Source organism: Molossus molossus, unplaced genomic scaffold (genome assembly GCF_014108415.1).
Source record: "Molossus molossus isolate mMolMol1 unplaced genomic scaffold, mMolMol1.p scaffold_m16_p_23, whole genome shotgun sequence".
Lineage (NCBI taxonomy): Eukaryota > Metazoa > Chordata > Mammalia > Chiroptera > Molossidae > Molossus > Molossus molossus.
Window position 1 is genome coordinate 16519879 of NW_023425359.1, and position 22580 is coordinate 16542458.

Sequence of the window (22580 nt, forward strand, 5' to 3'; positions counted from 1 at the left end):
GATGTTTCTATCTTTTCCTCTCTCTTTTTCTGTTTTTATTTATTTATCTATCTATCTATCTATTTATTTATTTATTTATTTATTATCCTCACCCGAGGACATTTTCCCATTTTTTTTGTTCAGGTAGAGTGGGAGGGAGAGAGAGGAACAGAGGGAGAGAGAGAAACATCGATGTGAAAGGAACACATCGAGTGGCTGCCACCCGCACGACCGACCAGGGCTGGGGACAAACTGCAACCGAGGTACGCGCCCTTAGCGGGAACCGAACCCGGGTCTCTCAGGATCGCAGGCCGACACTCTAACTGCTGAGCCAAATCAGCCAGGGCTCTTTTTCTGTTTTTAAAACCAATAAAAACATATTTAAAAAAAAGAAAGAAAGTGGGAATTGGGTTTAAAAACAGCACCATCAAATGCAGGGGTGCTCAGCCTTTTACACTCTCCTGTCTGAACCGAGAGCTTGTCAGATCCACTCTTCAGTCGTGGATTTTCACAGAGGTTCCCAGTTTGTCTTCCAGTACAATGTTGACTCAAACATTTGGCAGGGTTATCACTTCTCCATTCTGCCCTGCCACCCGCTCTGCAGTTGTAGTTTCTCACTGAACGGTGGTGGCAGTGTCTCACACTTCCCAGAAATCTCCCCCGTCTGTGAACCCAGCGAGGTCAACCGCAGTCCTGTCTGGGAGGCCGGCTTTGTCTGACCTGGGGGCAGGAGCAATGGCACTTGAGGTTCCCGTGGTGTCACCCAGAGCCCAGGTGCTGCTGCGTCTGTGTGAGCAGAGCTTCCTGGGTTGTCCTCACCCTTTGGTGGCTCCTCGGCCACTGGGAGGCTCCCTGACCTCCGCGTTCCTCTAGGCTGACTGTCCCTTTAACTGCCTCCCGACTGCCAGCCTGCTGCTCGCTGCAAAGCCGGCAGCACCTCCGAGAGGGCACGGCCATCGGGTACTAGAAGGATTCGGTGTGCATTTCAGCATTTTTCACACTGGTGGTCACAGACAGAGGCCCCCCACCAAATGGGGAAAAAGAGAACAAGATGAATTTTGAACTTCACTAATGCTGGACACAGACCACTCCTTCTAGGATGTTCCAACACAGCCAAGATAGAGGGCCCTCCGAGCCGCTCAGGCTTCTCAGAAGGTGAAGAAGAGGCCGTGTGTGTGCATGTGTGTACATGTGTGTGCACACATGTGCATGCGTGTGTGCGTGTGAGAGAGAGAGAGAGTAGTCACAGGAATGCTGTCATTACGCGTGCATGCTTAGGAAAATGAATACCCTGCAGGTACATGACACGTTAAGTTTATACAGGGTGCAGCAGAAACGGGCTTGCAGTTGTGAGTACGCGGAACGGCGTTGACTATGGCATTGTGACGTATTCCTGATTGTATTCTTTCCCGTGGGAACAGCTGGAAATGTGCTTCTGCCCCACCCTGGGTCTAGAGGAACTGACCTTTCGGGGCTTCCCTTAATGGGGAGTCCTGGCGGCGCTGAAGCGTTTCGTAAAGCAAGCCCCACCCTGTGGCTAGCCACCAAGTGTGGCGTGACCGTGAGCATGCTGTGGCCTCATCTGCAAAGTGAAAGAAGTGAGTGTCGTGACGTCCACGTTGCCTTCCCGGCTGGGTCCTGAGCGCCGGGTCATTGCTGCTGCCGTCTCCGTCTCGGGCTCCCTCTCCGTCTCCAGCTCCGTCTCCAGCTCCGGCTCCGGCTCCGGCTCATCTCCGTCTCCGGCTCCGGCTCCATCCCTCCAGCCACCAGCCCCGGGGCCCAGCTTCTCTTCCAAAGTTCCGGGGCAGGGTGGAGCCGCACCCAGTGTCCAGGCTGCCCGCTCCCTCCTGCTCCCTTCTCTCTCAGGAAGGGACCCCAGCGCCCTTGGCCCCTCGTGCCTGTTCTTGCCACGCCCCAAACCAAAGCTTCTGAGCTGGGGGCCGCCCCGCCTCTCTCCTCCAGGACGTGGCAGTGTCCAGAGAGGGTGCGGGAGCGGCCTTTGTGTCCTAGGTGAGAGGCACGCCCCGCCACAGTCCTGGAACAGCCATGGAGGGTGAGACCTTGGGTTGCCGGGCTTCTGCCTTTTCCGGGCTTGCCAGTTTAACACCTGCTGACCATGCTCAGTGTCAAAGCTTGTACTCGGGAAGGACAAAGATACTTGAGCAGCTGAGCTACCTTCCAGAAACCCACGACCTTGTGGGAGAGTAATGCAAAGCGATGTGGGAATGCGGGTACGTGGAGGTCTAAGCAGTATGCCCACCTCCAGAGAGCTGGTGTGGAGGACAGAAGATGCCAACTTCCTTCAGAGCATCGCTAGGTGAGCCAGCAGCTCACCTGGATGCTTAGTGTCCAGGACCCTAGGTGGTTGGCAGGAGACAGACCTGAATTTGCTGAGGACCCTGGTGGGTGCCATACAGACGGGGCCCGGGTAACCCAGGCGGAATCCTGTCCCTGGGTCCTAGAACTGGGGGTTCTAAGAAGACTGAGAGTGTGGCTACCCTTTGAGCACCTGTACCCGAATTGTAACCCTCGCGGGGAAGTGACGCTCCCCGGTGTCAGGCATCATTTTATAAGAAGGGTGCTCGAGCAGATGTCACCAATGCAGCTGGCTGTCACAGGCAGGCAGTGGAGCAGAAGCACATGGTAGCAGCAGTGAGGAATTTTCCACCGTGTGACGGGAACTGTCAGTGTCCTGACCTACATCCCCTGGCCTTCCCACTTCAGTGAGCAAGGGCCACCTATCACCTTGACGAGAGGCTGGTGTTCCCAGCTGTGCAGCAGGCCAGAAACGTCAGGGAATTAATCCCCTCTTGTAAGAGCTCTCGGCCCACGTGGATGGAGCCCGGGTGTGCATCGCCCCTCTCCTCCGCCCCTCTCAGATGTCCTCGGAAACACTGGAGTTCACATCAGTGGCCCAAAGTGGTTACTTCCCAGCTCACCTCTCCACTCCCCCACTAGTGTTTTCTGCAGTCTTCTCCCAAACAAACTACTTGCACCTTCTTTTTATTTACTCTTTGTCTTGCACTCTATTTTTTTGTTTGTTTGTTTCAACATCATCTGCAGGTGAAGAGGGACCCTAACTAAGACAAATCTTCAGCAAGACAATCAGGCAGGCGCAAGAAGGGAAAGAAACTGGGGGTCACTGGGTGCCAGTCAGTCCATGGCTGGAGTCCTGGAGCTGCCCATGACTTCTGTCGCCCCCACGATTCACCGTCACCATTGCTTCTCCTCCTATGGCCGGTGTGATCCAGGGAAGAAAGGTTCAGGAAGTGGAAACAAGTGACTATGGACACAGCAGAAGGTTTGGGGGTCAGACAGGAAGAAGAAATCTCACCAGGATGCCTGTTGCATGCTTGACTGGGTGCGCCGGGGAGAGAGGAGAAGGTGGATTCTTAGGACCGCGGCAGTTCTTTAAGAGACTGTTCCTGTCATGGCTGTGACATTGCTCACTCACCAGTCACAACTGTTCATCCCTAGGCTGGCAGTTTCTTGCTCTCAACCCATAACGAGATGAGCTCCCAGAGCTTCTCAAGGTACCAGACCCCCTGAGTGTGGACGGTGCCTCCTCCGGTTGTGAGTCTCAGGCTCGGGAGTGTGTCCTCAGAGCCACGAGCCCCCCAGACAGAGGTCTGTAGGTACTTGCCTTTCCCAGGTCGTCCTCTGTCTGCGTTCTTGCTGGGACTTCCAGTTCTGTTCTTGGCTCCGGTATTTCCTACATGAGTTGTGCTGTAACTTGGACCGGTGATGACAACAATAAAATAGGCAGACTTAAAAAAAAAATAGCAACAGCAAATGGCCCAAGTTTTCTGCTTAACAGTCCCTGAAATCCATTGGGAAGAAAACTGTTAACAACCCTTGACACAGTGACCTCCCCTCGGCCCCGCCCACAGTCTCCCCACCAGCTCTCAGTGACCTTTCTCCAGTTGTTGACTCTTTAACTACTTTGTGTATCATGTCTCTTCCTTAGGCAGCAAAGTCTAATCACTGGGTTTGGGCACCATCCCAGGTCTGCTGGCTCTTGCTTCTGCATAGTGTTCTTGTTGCTTTTGTACCTGGTTTATTGTAGAAGTTGGGGATCCAGCCTTCACTCTGGGGTACTGTTCTGGCAGGCTGGACCCCATGATGAAGTCCCAGTTAGTGTCCTCACTGCCTGGCAGCTGAGGATGCATCGGTCAGACCCTAGTTAATTAGGATTGAATGTGATCCACAGAACATCAGGTGTGGAGACGAGCTGGGGAAGAGAGATGGAGGGCAGTCAGACGATGTAGCGACATTTCTACCTCAATACAAAATGGGCTGGTGTTGATACAACCTTCATCGAAGACATGAGGAGGAAGGGTTAGCTGGCCTTCCTAAAGCTGACTCATCAACGGAAAGGCAAACATAACGTTGTTGGGAGAAAATAAAGAAGACAGGTATATTGCTAAACATGATCATTACCCTTGACGATGTCAGAGTGTCACACTCTAGGGTCAGTCACAGCAGATATGATCTCCTCTTTTCTCGGTCTGTCCAGAGGGAGGCACAGGACAGCCAGGTGAGGATATTTTTATACGTGTGCTCTCAATGGTGCAGAACAGCTAAGCCATTTCCCAGTGTCACCTAGCCCAGTCCAACTGATGGAGAAGTAGAGATAAAGAACATTTTAAGATTTTTCCACTGCCATCATTTAGACTCCTTGAGGACCACGCTTTCAGGCTCATCGAGTTGGATCTTTTAGTTGTAACAGTTATTTTCTAAAGCAATGATAACCACTTGGAAATTTTAAGAGATTTGAAAATATATTTATTATAAATACTGATCCATTATTTTAAATAATATATTATTCCTGGAGTATAATTATTAGTAATTATAAATAAGTGAGAACATATTTGAACTCTATAAGAATATGTCTTGTATTGAATATGGAATTGTATTGCAAGGACCCAGGGTATCAATAATACCTTGTAACTACAGAATTTATTCCACCGACAGTACTTTTGCATACATTTCACATGCAAATACGTTGTTTTATTTTAATTATCTAAATGAGAATAGGATAGAGTGATGAAGCTGTCCTGCTGGTAACAAAAAACCAGGTCTCTGTCTTTATCCCTCCTTCTCTACTCCAGTCACCCACACGGGCACCTGAGAGACAAGAACGTCCTCACCCAACCAGCCCCTGAGGATTCTTCACAGAACTAGAAACTGGACTCCTGTTCTTAGCAATTGTTCCTTTCTGAGGCCAAAAAGGAATTCATATTTCAGTTCAGGTTGCTCCAAATGTCTACCATTTATGTCTGGTCTACTTGGCTCCAGACCAACAAAACTCCCACGGAACTTGGTAACTGTTAATATCACTCTTCCCCAGCTTTGCAGTATTCTCTGAAATAAGAAGGAAAAGAAAACCTATCAGGGCTCTAGTTATCAAACACCTAAAATCAGGTTCCAAACCACGGTTTTCTTGACCAGCTAATTTTCACTCACACCGGGGTCACACCTGCTAGTGATTTCTAGCACATCGTTTTATCAAGGGAAAGGAAGACATCTTTCCAACATTCTGTCCAACAGTCACAGAAGTGGGCGATTAGAACTATGTTGACATACTTAAACATTTATGAAGATTAAATATAGTCATGTTTTTTAGACCCTGACTGAAAACTCACATCCATTTAGAATGTGCTTCTAGATTATTTGTGTATAAACTGACCATACACCTTTAACTTTCTCTGCTCTTGGTGTGTGGTCCATAACCCACACTGTAGTCCTCTGCCCTCATACGTAGGCTACTGTTAATTGTTCTAGAGTTATTTCACTCTCGGTCATCTTCTGGAAGGCTAGAACTACGTCTTTAAATTCTGTTCCATCTCATTGTAGTCCAAGAAAAAGAAAAGGGATGAACACAGGAAATGCAGTTAGATGTGGGTTCACATCTCAACTCGGCCATCCACCAGCAGAAGAGATGGGGATCGCTATTCAGCCTTTCTGAGCTGCAGGGGCCTTGTCTGTGAAATATAGATAATAACATCTCCCTCCCAGACTCTTTGGGAAGATTAAATGAGAAGGTAGGTGGACTGAGCCCAGAGCCCAGAGCCAGACACATCTTGTGTGATGGTTGCTTGTTTGGTACAAGGCTTCTCATGTGCTCTGCACTTGATAGACTCTTGTTACCTAGATGTCTGCCCCACATATGTGCCCTGGACTGAGGCATTTCCAGACATGGTTTCTTAGTGACGGTTCTCCTCCTAATCCAGGAAGTGCTGCTTTTAGCCATCGCAGAATTAGAGCCATCTGCCTCTGAAATCCAGTTCTATGAATGGATCGCCTATCTAATGGCTCCTAAAGGCATTCGGTCTTCTCAAGAGGATGTGATCATGCCAGTGAAATGAGAAAGCCATCAAAGTGCAGATTTGCCATTGGACATCAGCAGTCACTGCTTCCCAAATGACAGCCCCCCTGAGATTCCAGCTTTTAATTACTAGGTAGTTTGCAGGTATAATTGCCTCGTAATTGCCTGAACACATGTAGCGACAAGATGTGTTTACAAGTCATTGGCCATGCAATGAAAGGCCCACTGATTCCCATCCCTCCCAGCCAGCAGTGACTTGGGTTTTGAAGATCCAAATGCCAGCTGCCTTGATAGGGGGTTGAATGTGTCTGACGCATTTATCTTCAGCGTCTCCTTGAAATTCGCTTCTACATGCGTTCTTTCTGAAGGGCATTCTAATCATTGCCTACAGTCGTTTATTGGCTTCTCTGCTCTGTAGACCTCAAGTAAACCTTACTTAAACAAGGATGCAAAACAGTACACTAACATTCTGAGATTTGTTCCCTCATTTCTCAGTAGTATATTAATCAGCAGAGACCTAAGCTAAACAGAGTGTTGAGTAGGCAGTGTCTGCTTTTGTCTGTGACGTTAGCATGACTTATGCTTTAAGGAGACTTTATTGGGATGTCTCATTAGGGCCAGACATGAGGAAGTCATTGAGTAAAGACCAGTCACATTGAAACACATTGGAATTTTTCACTGTTTATGCTGTCAAGTGTGACTATTAGACTGTTTGTTGTTGATGGTGAATGGTTTCTTGCCAATGAAAGCTATTGCCTCTGGGGCATCAAAATGTAGTTTTGTCATTGAACATCAGTGGCATACAGTCTTTATAATTGGGTTAAGGTTTGGGAGAAGCTAAATAATGGAGTGACAAGTTCAGAGAAAGGTTTTACGTCTCTGCCACTTGCATGGCAACTTACTTCCATTCCCTGTCTAGGAGATGATGGGTTTGGTAAAGAGTAGTGGTTTTCAAAGAATAATATTTGTGAGGTCCTGGGGCTCATATCCTACAAGGTCTTGTCCCTCCTTACCTGCCTCAACAGGCCAGCTCTGCTTTCCCCTGTCTGGCATACTGGGCTTCCAAGTTAGATTATTATTGTTAATTATTATTATTAAAAATAAAGTGTCATAAAATTGCGTTGGAATGCCACTGGATGAGAGGATCACGCTGTCACTCTGGGTTGTTCTTAACTTCTTGGAGCTTGAATTTGTACTCCAAGGTGCCAAAGTTTGTGAGTCTCAGAGAGCAGGTGCTGTCAGAGAGGGAGAGGAAGAAGAAGGAAAATAAGAGGAGGAAAGAAGAAGAAGAAGGAGGAGGATGAGGAGGAAGAGGAGAAGGAGAAGGAGAAGGAGAAGAAGAGGAAGAAGAAGAGGAAGAAGAAGAAGAAGAAGAAGAAGAAGAAGAAGAAGAAGAAGAAGAAGAAAGAAGGAAGAAGAAGGAAGAAGAAGAAGAAAAGGAAGAGAGAAGGAGCTCTTGGTCTGCTCCCTGTGGTCACCCAGAGAGTATACAGATTCATCCTGACCTGGGTACAGCCGCATCAAGGTCAGCTTGGCCATACTGCACAGTCCAGTGACAGGAAGTCTTAAAGCTTAGGTTGTTGGTGCCATGTTTGCCTCCTGTGTGTATGGTCAGGACCAGGAAATAGTCCCTAGGGAGTCAAGTAACCCTAGACTCATACTTGCACACAGATGGCAGAAGGTGGTCAACAATTAGATCCTGTAGGAAGCAAAGAAGCCAGAGGACCCGTCATCCGCCCTCTCCATACAGTGGCATCAGCCACTGCTCAGACACCACTCCTGAGGGACCAACGCTAAAGGCGGAGGCATCTGAGAACCCAGCATGTGACCAAACCATTCACTGAAGAGGCTGTTTAAATGATCAGATGTGACTAGGTTTGAAGTTGATAAGGCTCTAAGTTAGTCTTCCTCCAACCTGTCAGTGGGCCCTCCAGAAAGAAACCCTTATAGACAGAATAAAGAGATGAACAAAATAGACCCAGGGACAAACCTCAAAATAGGGGGGCAGGGGAGTTGGAGGAGATGAACCAAAGAACTTACATACATGTATGCATAACCAATGGACATAGACAACAATGCAGGCGGGTCGGGGGCAGGATGGTGAGGAGGGTGTCTAGGGGGGAAAAAGGAGAAACATCTGTAACAAAAATATTATTAAAAATTGAAAAAAAAAAAGAGAGTTGTGTCTCATGTGTGCACACCCAAGTCCTAGTGTGAATGAAATTTGTGATGTCACTGGACTTGGAAACTGACAGCATCTTGCTGAAGACTGTGTGTACTGTGTGTGTGTGTGTGTGTGTGTGTGTGTGTGTGTGTGAAGGACCCCATGAGTTACTCATTCTCTCCTTCCAGTGTATCTTTGCTTCCATATCAGAAAGGACTTCCTTTTGCTTTTTCCGAAGGTTGATTGGCGGGGTATATGGTTTTTGCTACCCTTGCCCCCGCCCCCCCACGCCCAGCAAGGGATGGCTTCGCCCGGAGGCTCTCCCTTCTGCACGGAAGTCATGGCGTAGCTTGCGCACATGCACTGGCTTCATGGGCCTTTGCTCACCCCGGCCAGCGAGCCGACAGCTGCTTCTCCCTCCCCATCAACAGCACGGACTAGACCGAACAGGCTGGGTCATTCTCCTCCTTTTGGAACTTGATGTCCTGCCAGGAGCTGAAGAGAGAGCCTTGCACACAGGTATCCCCCATGTTCTCAGCCCCCTGATCCCCCCAAGAACATGTCCACACCTACCTCAGTGCCAGCGCGGGCTGCCTTCATTCTTCGACACCGTGTTCCTCACAGGTTGATGTGACTGTAAACACTGAGTCACAGCCAGAGTCTAAATGCTGAAGGAAACAGCGCGGTGCAAAGATGACCTCACAGGCCCAGCCTGCCAAGTGGAGACGTTAGACACCGCAGCTGGCAGGCAAGCGGTGGAGGGACAAAGGGCACAGGGAGCCTGGAAAGACCATCTTGGAGAAGGAGCTGCCCTCTGTGTGCCCCAGAAGGCCAGGCTGTGGGTGTCCAGCCATTATGACAGCTACAAGGGCCTGGATCTCCACTCCAGGCTGATGACCCAGGAGGAGAGCCAAATCCCACCCCCGTGCTCTCTGAGCGATGATAATGGGAGAGAAACTGTCTTTACCTGCTGTGCTATGCTGGCAGGTCCGAGGACTACTAAACACACTGGGGCTTCTTTTGATTAGCTGAGGTTCCCTGAAGAACAGCCCTTAAAGAGAATATAAGGAAGGCGAGTTGCTGGGGTAGGCTGCATACTGTTAAAAAACAAAATGACAAAAAGATATTACACTGAAATTTGCATACTGACAGAGGAAAAGAACAAAGCTTGGTGGTGATGCCCATGTCATTCTGTATGATTGCGAAGCAATTGCATTATGTAGTGTTAGGTGCATTCACACTGGGTGCATCCACACTGAATCCCTTACACACTGGGTCCCCTACACACTGGGTCCCTTACACACTGGGCCCCCTACACACTGGGCCCCCTACACACTGGGTCCCTTACACGCTGGGTGCATTCACACTGGGTCCCTTACACGCTGGGTGCAATATACATTACATGCATTATACACTAGGTACATTACACATTACATGTATTACACACTAGGCATGTTAAGCACCGGTGCTCAGCCTGTGTTCTGATGGGCAGAGGGCAGTAGTTGGGGAGAGGAGACCGGGAGTGTGAAGGGATTTTGGCTTTCAGGATGCCCAGGATCTAGTTCCAGGAAAGCACACTCCTCAGAGCCAGGTATCGAGAATGCTGAGAAGTCCAACATATCTTCTGGGGGCCTTTGAGGGAGAGGAGCTGGAGTCCACAGAATGTCGGGGTGGAGGCTCCATCATGGACATGGTCACAGGCTTGGGGCCACAGGGACCACTGACTCCGACTAGACTGCAATAGTGTCAGTAAAATCAAGTGTAATAATCCACGTGTCATCAACAAAGTATGATAAAAAAAAAAGCTCTGCTTCTCAAATAAACGTTAAATTTTGCAAACAAAATGCATCCCCCCTCCCCCATATCCTCTATTCGGTGTGTCTTGTTGTTGTTATATTACCTGGCTTATGATGAGGGGCAGATTTCCACACTGGGGGCATGTCTTGTACATTAGTAACTAGGTCTTAGACCCTGTTCTGCGGCCGGAACCAGAGAAGAGCAAAGAGGGTGAAAGCGCCCCCATCTGCTGGCGGGAGGCTGTCTCTTGCTTCTCCCCCGGCGCCCCTGGTTCTCCCTCTGCATCCTTCCTCTTGAGCAGTTCGCATGCAATTTAAAAACCCACCCGAACCACCCTCCTTCCCTCATTAGCTGGCTGTTCTTCCTATGCCTTTGCCTCCCCTGGGGCTTCCTGAGTGCCCAGAGCCCAGGAGCTGTGCAGATCAGGTGGGAAAGAGGACAGAGAGATTCGGCCTTGGGAGGCGCCCATGTGTGCACGTGTCCGTGTGTGCATGTGTCCGTGTGTGCACGTGTCCGTGTGTGCACGTGTCCGTGTGTGCATGTGTCCGTGTGTGCACGTGTCCGTGTGTGCGCATGCGCGCGCCTGTAGGGCCCGGCCGCCGAGGGGAGGCCCAGTGAGCTCAGAGTTTATTTCCAAGCCCTGCAGAATGTCTGCTCATTACAGCCTGCGTCCAAAATGAGTTTCAGCGTCACTGGGTGTTGCCTTTCTTTTCATGGATCTGCTCACTGATCTAAGTGTCCATCACCCGCAAAGCTGATCGCTGGGAGGTGAGTTGGAGCATCCACTGGGAGCATTGGGACCAGCGCACAGGGCTGAGCAGTTTGCTGGGCGGTGCTGGACATGGGAATTGAGGTAACAACAGCCATTAATCACCTCGATCGTTAACTCTGCGCCAGACACTGTGCTGATGCTTTACTTGTGTTAAATCATAACCATCTACCATTTCTATGAAATACGTGGAAAAACTGAAATTTGGAGAGGTTAAGTAACTCAGTCAAAGTGACACAGGCTAGTATTCTGCTTCCTCAATACACGCTTCAATAATAACTCACGTTAAATAGACCTTCCGGCTCACAAAGCTGTTCTCAGGAATCCTGTCTTATTCAATCCCGGTGAAGGACCCAGGAGGCTAAGACAGCCCAAGACTATATAACTCACACATGGACCAGGGAGACTTCGGCCTCTTCCTGTCAAATGCTGGCACCAGGAAACGAAGGGTCAGATGTTCGGGTTATGTGGGAAAAGAAGAAGACAATCCATCAGTTACGCGTATCCCTAGCAGTCAGAGCCCATCTTTACAACGAAATGTTCTGTTAGCTGGCCAAAGCCCTTGCTTGGTCATGACGTTATGATGAAAAAAATCTTCTTGAGCAGGGTAAGGGGTGAGGTGTGTGTGTCTGGAGACCCACAGTAAAAATTCATCATGAAATAGGGCTCAAAAGAACTAAATTGGTCAAAGGTATATGTTTTATATTGTACACATTGTTTCAGAGCACGTGAAGTGAAGGGAAACGTCCAAATTATTTTCATGAACAAACCGAAGCCTGATAAAAATAACACACACACACACACACCAGACCAGACCAACAAGACATGAATACTAGTGCAAAAAATCTTAAATAAAACTGTAGTGAACAGACTCTAAAACCACATTAAGAAAATAATAAAAGTAACACATCATAAACAAATGGGGTTTATGCCAGGAATTCAAATAATAGTACATATTAGAAACTATATTAATAAAATTCATCATATTAATAAGTCTAGGGAAAAAAATCCATATGACTGTTTCTAGAGAGGCTAAAACATTCTTTGATAAAAGGTAACATCCTTTCCTAATTAAAATTCTTGAGGCAGTATGAATGGACAGATATCTCCTTAAAATAATAAAAGATATAACCTCAATGTTAAAGCCAGAATCTTAATAAATGAGAAATCTCAGGTATATTTCCAAGGACAAGGCCAGAATGCTTTCCCCATTCATAGTCACTTAATCTTCTCAAAGAATTAGCTAATATAATTAGACGAGAGAAAGCAATCATAAGCTATGAAGAAACACCCAAAGAAATAAAATGATTTCTACTTGTAGAAGACGTAATAATATGCCTGGAAAATCCTAAAGAATTAATGATAAAATAACTCAGTGAAAGAATTCAACAAGACAGCATGAGAGAAGGTTAGCATAAAAATGATAATCACATTAACATATACAAATACCCATTAGAATATGTAAGGAATGCGATAACTGCATTTACAATAGAGAAAAGGGATACAATAAAATGTTCAGTAATAAATGATGTATTAAAAACGTACGTGTACATAAACTTGTATGTGTTTGTAGCATCTTCATTCATCATAACCCAAAATGGAAAACAACTCCGATGCCTGCCAACTTGTTTATGGATAAACAGATTATGCCATATTTATACAACAGGATACTAGTCAGCAATAACAAGGAATGAATAAGTGACTTGTACAACAGTGTAGATGAATATCAAAAGCATTTTGCTAAATGACAGAAGCTAGACTAAATGGCTACTGACTGTTCAATTGCATCTATTTAAAATTATCTAGAGGCAAAGCTAAGGTGACAGAAAGATCAGCAGATCCCAGAGGCTCGGGAGAGGGTACTCATTGCTAATGGGCACTAAGAAAGTTGGAGATACTGGAATTGTTTTATAACTTGATTGTAGGTGTGGTTACATTACTGTACACATATGCCAAAACTCATTGAATTGTACACCCTAAATGATCGGGTTTTATTATGCATAAATTATACCTTGATAAAGCTGATTTTTAAAAATAACGTCACTCTTTGAGTAGTTTGCTTTTTAGAATTCCCCAGAAAACCAGCAAAAGCACCCTGGAATGAAGTGAAAATGTAAAAGGAGTGTCTTTGTACGAAATAGCCCTGTAGGGTGTTAAGATATAAAGTAGATGTTTTCGGGCAGAAAACTAAGGGTCACCAGGTCATTTCTCCTGGACTTACAGATTTTGAATTTCTCAGCATTCCTGGTAAAGCTCAGAGTAGACAAAGTGATGGAGGAAGTAGTGAACAGCAAGTAACCACTTTCCTCACAGTATCACCTACTGTTTCCTTCATTTATCAGCCTGTTCTCTGCCTGATGAACAGCAACTGCTGCCCATTCATTCACTCATTCATTCATTATTCATTCATTCATTCATTCATTCATTCATTCATTCAACAAGCATTTACTAAGTGCCTGCTATTTTACAGGCTTAAATGTCACGTCCTCCACGAAGCTCTCCACAACTTCCCTAACAAGAGTTAGTCACTTCCTCTGTCTTTCCAGGGCACTTTCTTCACTCCCATGATGTCTGTCCTATATGTGGCAACTACACCTCGCTCTCCTCTTCTCTGTAGACTCGTGAGTCTTCGGCTTGAGGGAGACCAGTCTTATTCAGCTTGATACTGCTGGGGTCTGGTGCTCTACGGATGTTGACTGATGGCCAATGAATAATGAGTGGAAACAGAGCTCTTACTGCCCAGGAAGACAGCATGGCGTTGTGGTCAAGGGCACAGGCTTTGAAGACTTACTGTCTTGGTTTTAATCCTGGCTCTAAGAGTTAGAAGCAGTATGTTCCTAGGCAAGGTGCGTACCCACTGGGTGCCTCAATAGCAATTGAAAATACCACTTGAAAAGCGGTAATAATCATAGTACCCACCTGTGATGTCACTGTGAGGCTTAGTTAAAGGGATCCAGAGTAAGTATTTAGAAGGTTGTCAGGCATAGAGTATGTGCTCAATAAATGGTAACTATTATTGCTTACCCTTGTGGATTTGCTTGCTTTTGGTAAATGTTTTTATACTTGGATGGACAGTTGGATGGGTTTAGGGTGAGGGGAACAGAGAGATATTTGGATTTCACTCCCAGGGAGAAGCAGAGAGGATAAGTTAATCCATTTTACTCTTTGTCTTTGTTCTTCCCAGCTGGAGTCAAGCTACACCCCCTGGGTTACTCCCTCACTTTATAAGGGATCTGGTGTAGGAAGGAAGGTTCTGGAATCTGGCCATGCAAGGTAGGAGGGTACCTTCTAGCCAAAGAAAATATAGTTGGAGGGTAAAATATGTCATCAAACAGAAAAAAAATGTCAGTATTTTTCTTATGGAAAAAACAACAACAAAACAAAGGTGGATCTCAGATAGGTTCTGCTGTGTTGATGGCTACAATACCCATGAGACAAATGGCCACCTTTTGGAGAGCAGGCAGCGTTCTTAGTCTGGAGACGTGATTTTGAGACCATTCAGGTAACCTTAAATGTCACCTCGCTTCTCAACAGTCTTCACAAAAGGGCTGCGAAGCTTTCTCTGAGGGAGCCCCAGACCCCCCTCAGCTCTTTGTTCACGTCCCATCACGGATGGTGTCTGGTCCCAGAGCTCTCAAAGAATCACTGAGAAAGTCCACGGAAACATGGAAAACCCTTTGTCCTGAGACTGGATGTGCGAGGAAGAGGCCAAACACACAAAACACTGCCCCACCCAAGAACGCATGCTGGGAGCATTGGGGGCAGTGCTGGGAGTGTTTGGGGAGCAGTGCTGGGGACAGTTTGGGGAGCAGTGCTGGGAGGGTTTGGGGGGCAGTGCTGGGAGCATTTGGGGAGCAGTGCTGGGGACAGTTTGGGGAGCAGTGCTGGGAGGGTTTGGGGGGCAGTGCTGGGAGCGTTTGGGGACAGTTTGGGGAGCAGTGCTGGGGACAGTTTGGGGAGCAGTGCTGGGGACAGTTTGGGGAGCAGTGCTGGGGGCAGCTTGGGGGGCAGAGCTGGGGACAGTTTGGGGAGCAGTGCTGGGGACAGTTTGGGGGGCAGAGCTGGGGACAGTTTGGGGAGCAGTGCTGGGGACAGTTTGGGGAGCAGAGCTGGGGACAGTTTGGGGGCAGTGCTGGGGACAGTTTGGGGAGCAGAGCTGGGGACAGTTTGGGGGCAGAGCTGGGGACAGTTTGGGGAGCAGTGCTGGGGACAGTTTGGGGAGCAGTGCTGGGGACAGTTTGGGGAGCAGTGCTGGGGACGGGGAGCTGGGGCCGAGGTGCAGGAGGGCGGAGCCATCTGCAGAGCAGCCTGCAGGGAATTTGAGCTCCAGGGAGCATAACCCAGACTCGTTCGGATCTGCCCAACTGCCTTTTCTTTCCCTGGATCCCTGGCTTTCCCTGAATTTTCCAGAACTGGATTTTCAGTTTCTCCCGTTTCGACTTCCTCTGTCCCTCTCTCGTCTTCTTATGAACGGAGATGGCCTTGACTGGACAGTGACGGGGCCAGAGGGTCATCCGTGCGTCTCGAGGTTCATATTCTTGAGTCAGGCGCTGGCCAGTCTCCTGTGGGCCCTCGCGTCCACTCGGCGTGTTCTCCACCCTGCGCTGTGGCCGAGGGGCTCACCTGTGTGTCCTTGCCTCTGGCTTCCCTTTAGGTTTGGCCAGTGTGGATTCTGGCAGGAGATGGGTGTTTAGGAGCAAAGATAGGTTAGGGTGTTTATTCCCCCACCTCCCTGATGCCAAGGATGTCCTGCCTAGTGGCCGTCCCCAAACAACCCCTCTCCTTCAGGTGGCAATAACCATTCTCTCTTCATTGCCCTTCACACCTGACCCAAGGTCCTTACGAGACAGGGCACTGTATTTTTGATTTCCCCTCATCCTAGCTACCTCTTTGAAAATGGTCCCTTTATGAACCCCTCCTAGAATTACCCTCACTTTCTGTAGGGGCCCTGATTACACAAATCACTTAGCTTCCTGGGCATTGAGGACAGAAAGTTTGAATGAATAGTAGGTCCAGAGGGGGGTTTTCAACAAGCACCTGATTCTGATGCCAGTGGTCCAGGGATGACTTCGAGAGAGACTTGACCAGATTCCAACGGTCGAACAGGACATAGTCCAGACTTAGTCAAACAGAAGAAAAAATGCAGCCCTTACAGTTCCCATTGTTCCTGCACCTCTTCTGAGAACTGCAGACTCTTCCATGAGCTCATCGTGAGCTAACTTGGGAAAGGCAGGGGGATTTCTAAACCAAGTCCTGGCATCTGTGGGAGGGCTCCGGTAACCAGAAAAACAGCACCAGAGTATCAGCATTATGTGACATAGAGTTTCTCAACACCTCATTGATTTATGCTGGTGTGGTTTACCTGTAGCCGAGGGCTGCTGAAGTTTATTTGTATTGATTGCACCATCACTAATAAGATAGGGAGATGTAATGGATGGCAGAAGCCCAAACCTGATATTAAAGAATGGGGTCCATTGCAAACCAGCCATGCGCGCCTCCAGCCAACCCAACACTTGTTAATTGCACAGTATTACAAGGAAGCACTCAGCCAAGGGGGAAAAACCACCCCAAAACGAATGAACTGGTATCAGGAAAACACCAGCGAGGGCCAGCCAGGCATGCAGAGAACATCCCAAACCTACCTGGATCACGGAGTTGTGTGGTCATAAACATTTCAGAGCCTGTCCTGATTAGGACCCACCAGGTGCGTTCTTGGAAGGTGACTATTTCTGTTGATTTTTGTTTGTTTGTTTTTATCCTTACCCTAAAACATCTTGGCATTTATCTTCAGATAGAGCGGGAGGGACATAGGGAGGAAGAGAGAGAGAGAGAGAGAGAGAGAGAGAGAGAGAGAGAAACATTGATGTGAGAGAGACACATTGACTGGCTGCAACCCACACCACCCCAACCGGGGCCAGGGACAAACTGCAACCAAGGTACATGCCCTTAGCAGGAACCAAACCCAGGTCTCTCTGGTCCGTGGGCTGACGCTCTAACTGCTGAGCCAAACCGGCCAGGGCAAAGAAGGTAACTATTTCTGATATTTAGGTTAATACTGTTTGTTTAGACAAACAGAAGACCTGGAGAAGAACAATACCGCTTCTGGGAACCTCCTTCTGCTTCTCCAGTTCACGGCTTAGAAAAGTAACTGAGACAGAAGAAGGGGCGCTACTGTGAGTATCTGCCCTACAAGTCTTCAAGCAAGGAGCCCATCATGGATGTCCCTTCAAGACAACCTAATTCAAATCCTGCTCTAGCCCCAGCGTGGGCCAGAAAAGATGCCCCAATCAATTGAGATGCAAGGACGTGAGTGGAGTGTGTTTTCCTGGCGCTGTGTTTGCCACGACAGCACGTCTCTGGATGTCATGGCACCTTGATTTTGTGCCGCTCCAGGGAGTCAGAGCACAAGGGGAGGAGGGTGGGCTGTACATCAAAACCCGAGGTCCAAATCTTGACTCTGCCACCTACATTAAGAAAGTCATTTTATGATTCTGATCCTTTGTTTCCTCATTTACAAAACTAAGAAGACCAGGAACCTCATAAAAGGATGTCGTCATATTAATCATATTAATGTTTCTAATTGTAGCACGGCAGCGATCGTATAGTCATAGGTTCTTAATAAATGAGGGTGGTCATTCTTGCTGATCTTCTAGAAACTCTAATTAAGCCCCAAATTGCCTCCTTCTTCCTGTTTGTCCAAGTTCCATGCCAGAGACACTGCAGCCCAAGGGACAACCTGGCTTCCAAGGAAACGCACAACTTAAGTGCGAGCTGACCCGGAACTGAGCCCCAGAGAACAAGCCATCCTGAGATCCAGGTTCCAGGGCAACTGAGCCCGGCCCAGGAAACAGTTCAACCGTGACTACCTCACCTCCCACTGACCCCACTCTCCTGGGCACTGAAGCACCTCCTTCCCCAGGGGAGTTGGGCCGGAATATAAGCCCAGTCCGAGTACCCAATGGCTCTGTTTCAGGGGCCAGGGTAAACGGGCAGCCCGTGATAAACAGAGCTCCGCTGCCTACGCTTCCCTTGTGGGAAGTTTTAAGATCACGAACTCAGTCCATGGACTTGGGTACTGAAGTCATATGTAACTCTTAGCCATCCCTGTTGCCCTTCTTAAACGTATGTCCTGAATATATATGGAAACATCTTGAACCTACTGAGCCGAATCCCTTCTCAATGCGTTCATCGCTGACCTACCCAAACCACTGCCTGGGCCTATCTAATAGTCAATGATTCTGGAACATTTACCACCTAACTACTAGCCAGAGCATTTATGTCTTATTATTATCGTTAACATCCATCCGTCCATCCATCCATCCATCCATCCATCCATCCATCCATCCATCCGTCCACCCATCCATCCATCCAGCTGTAATATTAAGCTTTCGCTACATGGGAGGTGCCCCTTGAAGCTGGAGATACTTAAAGGAGCATGAGGAGACCTGGTCTATTGGATGAAACATAAAAGCATCGAGTTAGGGGTTAAGCATTTGACCTTGATGGCCTCTATCTATCCCCAAATAGCCAATGTGCCTATAGAATGCAGATCCAGTCCAACACCAGACTGAGCCCCTGACTCGGAATTTATTTACATGATCCATTCTTGTTCCCACTGGTGGTAACGAGCTTCTCCGGGAGCCTTTCAAAGTTCTAGAAGAATCTGGACGTGCCTCGGAGTAACTACCTCCTCCCTTCTGGATGGAGAATAAAGAATCCTTTGTAAATCAAATAATCCCCCCCATTATCTGTGCATTTTTAACTTGATCATAGATTTTTTTCCCCCTTAAAGCAAAGTGTAGGTACCCATTTGCTCTCAAGCTTCTTCCAAGAAGCTGTTCCATTCAAGAGAAAATCAAAACTCTGGCTGGCTCTGCCCAAGCTGCTAGTGGAGCCTGAGCATTCAGTCTCAGGGGGAGCATGGTACCGAATATATTTAGTACAGAACAAGAGGAAGAGGATGGGGTAGTTTTCTTCTGCAGATGAGGGCAGGTGGATCCCCCTGCAGGCTCCCCCGTGGGAACGTCACCAGTGACCTGGCTTGTGCCAGAGCAGTTTGCCGTCGCCCTGTTCAGTTTCGGTCTAGCGCAGTTCAACAGTGTCACGTGGTATTTCTGGAGGCTGACGTGCCTGAGACATTCTTGGCCCTCTCCATAGTGACACATTTATTTTCAATTCACTCCATGGACACCCCGCCCCTGCAACCCATACTTTTAACCTTCTCTGCCTGCAGGTTTACATTTTACTGCTATTTTATGCTGCAAATTCGATCTCCCTTTAACTCTGTTCATGTTGTGACAAATTGCTTCTTTTAGCATCTCAGCGATAATCACTGTCTTTCTTCTCCTTAACAAAGCATCCTAAGTAGATGCTTAGGATATTGGAAGCTCAATTTTGCCAGCTTTTCTTCTCGACAACAGCCCTGGGCCAGCTTGCGCCAAGCAGGGGTCCCTACCTCTTTGAAAAGGTGATTCGATTCCTGATGACAGCAAAGTGCAGACAAGACAGATCTGATTTCCAGTTGACGTTCACAGTCAGAAGTAACCGGAACTGAGGAGCGTGCGGGAGCGCCTTGCTCCCCAGAACGCGTTTTCATTTATTGATGCTGAGGAAGTGGTTATAATGAATGGGCACGATGAGAACATTTGCTATTAATTCTTCATTCCGTTGCTATTACCACCACCATTAATAGAAACTTTATTAAAGGAGGAAGAAGGGACAGCGAGGAGTGGGATGGGGGAGGAAAATGGATGGTTAGTACTAATGGGAGTAGCCCCAGAAAAGCCAGACTAGCAATGGTCTGTTGGAAGGGAAGGGACCAGAATAGAATAGCCCTTTGGGGGACGGGTGCTTGCTGTGAGCTGGGCACGGTTCTAGGTTCTTCACCTGTATTATTGCATTGAATTCTCACACAAGTCTATAAGGTAGGAGCTTCTCATGGTCTCCTGGGGCACATGCATTGCTGTCACAGTGCGCATGGAAGGGTAGTGTTGCCTATAGAAAGTGATACTGCACAGAGATTGAGGTTGCATCTAGATTCCTTCCCGAAGGACACATTCCAGTCAGATGACCACGTGCCAAGGTGGTCATGCTCGCTGGAAACTGACCTTTAATGCACTTACGGTTTAAACCAGGGGCTCGGGTTAGAAAGCAACCCCGTGTGTCTGGGAAGAGTGGAGAACAAAAGCAACTGGGTGGTCAGAGGGAAAAGCTCAGAGAGGACAGATCTCAGAGTGGCATCTGACCTCAAGACTAACTGTGCGGTCTTCTAGGGTGACAAGTAGAGCTCACTCTGTAGGGAGGGAGGGCAAGAAGCCTGTGTGCAGGTGTGTAGGCGACCCCGCTCTCCAGTGATCTTTTCCATTTCGTTTGTTAATTATCCCCCAACAGAGCAGAGCCGGCACATACAGTGAACTTGGTAAAAGTTCGTTTCCTTATGCATTGGGTACGATATAACCGCTCTATCGGTAAAGTACACCTTTCTATGAATTCATTTATAGATCCAGTCTTACGAACAGGTTTTGCTAAATGTAGGGAAGGAGAGACCCTGGGAATACCAGGCTCCAGGGGTGGAAGGAGCGGATGTCTCCGGGGAGAAAGAGGACGTGGGAAAGACAGAGTGGGCACCTGAGAGAACCCCTCTGACCAGCGTGACCTGGGGAGCCCTGGGAGCAGAGGACTGTGTGGCTGAGGGGTGCCCACAGATTGCAGGAGGCTACAGGGCTGACCTGTGCCCACGCCCTGTCCATGGGCACCAGGACCTGCCCGGTCAGTGCACAGCAAACACACGTGCTCTTGCTTATACATTCCGTGCTCTTCCGTAGCTTCCTTTAGCAGGAAAGCCACCCATGATTCCTCAAACAGAGTGGCCGTCTTGGGGTCACCCGGGGCAGGGGGATGTGGGTGCATCTGGGGGGTATGGAATGTTGATAGCATAGATACTTGAATTGTCCCAAGATACTCAGAAATCCCTCATTCTTCCCCAAATTAGGGACATCTTCCATGTTCGGTTCTCCTCTGTCACGGTCAGGCATCTTTTTTTCTTTTTAATCCTCACTTGAGAATAGTTTTCTATTTGTTTTCAGATAAAGTGGGAGGGAGAGAGAGAGAAACATCGATGTGAGAGGGACACATCAACTGGTTGCCTCCCGCATGACTCCGACCAGGGCCGGGGATAAGCTACAATCGAGGTGGGTGCCCTTGACCGGAATCGAACCCACAACTCATTGGTTCTTGGGCCGATGCTCTACCGCTGAACCACACCGGCCAGGGCCACAGTCAGTCATCTTAATCCCAGCAAATAACATTCTGAGCAAACATTACCTGTTAGCTGATGAGTCGAGTCTAAACAGGCTCATTGCTTTCATCGTCAGAACTCCAGTGCCTGCCTGGCTCAGTCAAGGTGTCAAAGTGGTCGGTGAACTCATAGGTAATTTTACTATTTACAGAAGGAACCATCGAAATAGTCCCTGAAAAGTCTCAGCCCTGTACCTAACATTGGCTTAGGGAGGGAAGGAGGACATGGCCTCTGGGAGTTTGCAAAGCCTAGGCTCATAAAACAGCTGAGTAGCAACAGCAAGGTGCGATGAAATGCTAAAATCAGCCATCTGTATGTCACCTGTGATTCTCAACCCAGCCTGGCCATGAGGGTCACCTGTGGAGCTCCGGGAAGCCGCAGCTGCTGGTAGCTCACCCAGAGAGAGTCCGATTGGGTCTGTGGGGTCAGATCTGTGTGTTTTCAACGGTCCCCAGGCGATGCCCTGGAGCACGCAGGATATGAATCACTCGGACAAGTGCTGAGGAGTGTAATTAAAAGGGAAGCCAGTGAGGGCCCCACTGGGGAGAAGAGCCTGGTGGCTCAATCGGACCTTGTTTTGAACCCTGAACCCTAGAGAGAAGGTGGATAGACAGTGATGGAGAGAGGAGAACATCTGCTTGGGCACGGAGAATGGAGACATTTCAACAAAGGGAGTTGGAGACCAAGCTGATACACATTTGATGAGTGGCAGCCACATACTAGAGGAAGGGACATGATGGCAGAAGGAACAGTCTTAGTGATGAGAGGAAGGACGCAGGGGTCAAGTACCTTGGTCCACAAACCTTAGTTTGTGCCCACTAAACAGCTGTGGGTGGCTATCGACATGGCCTTGAAGAAAAGGCTGAGACAGACAAAGAAATGCATGCGTTTTCACTAGGAGATGAGACTCCAATCTGAAACAAGTCCCTGGGCTTGGGGCCCCATGTTCTCGGAGCTGTTACTCCTGGAGCTGCTGCACCTTGAGGGTTGAGAGTATGTCTCCCTGACCGTCGGTACTCCCCAGATCACCAGGGTTCTGCTCCTCAACAGCAAGCTTGCTCGCCTCTCTGCTTCCTTTCTAGGGAGTAATGAAGAAGCTGGGTGGGGCTGATGTTTGGGGTCATTGGAGGCAGAGGGGAGGCTCAAAGAGATGAACCAAAAAACAATCGTAAATGAAAAATGATCTTAATGGAGGGTAAAGGGGTGAATATGCCCGATAATAAAAAACAGGTTACCCCGAATGGTC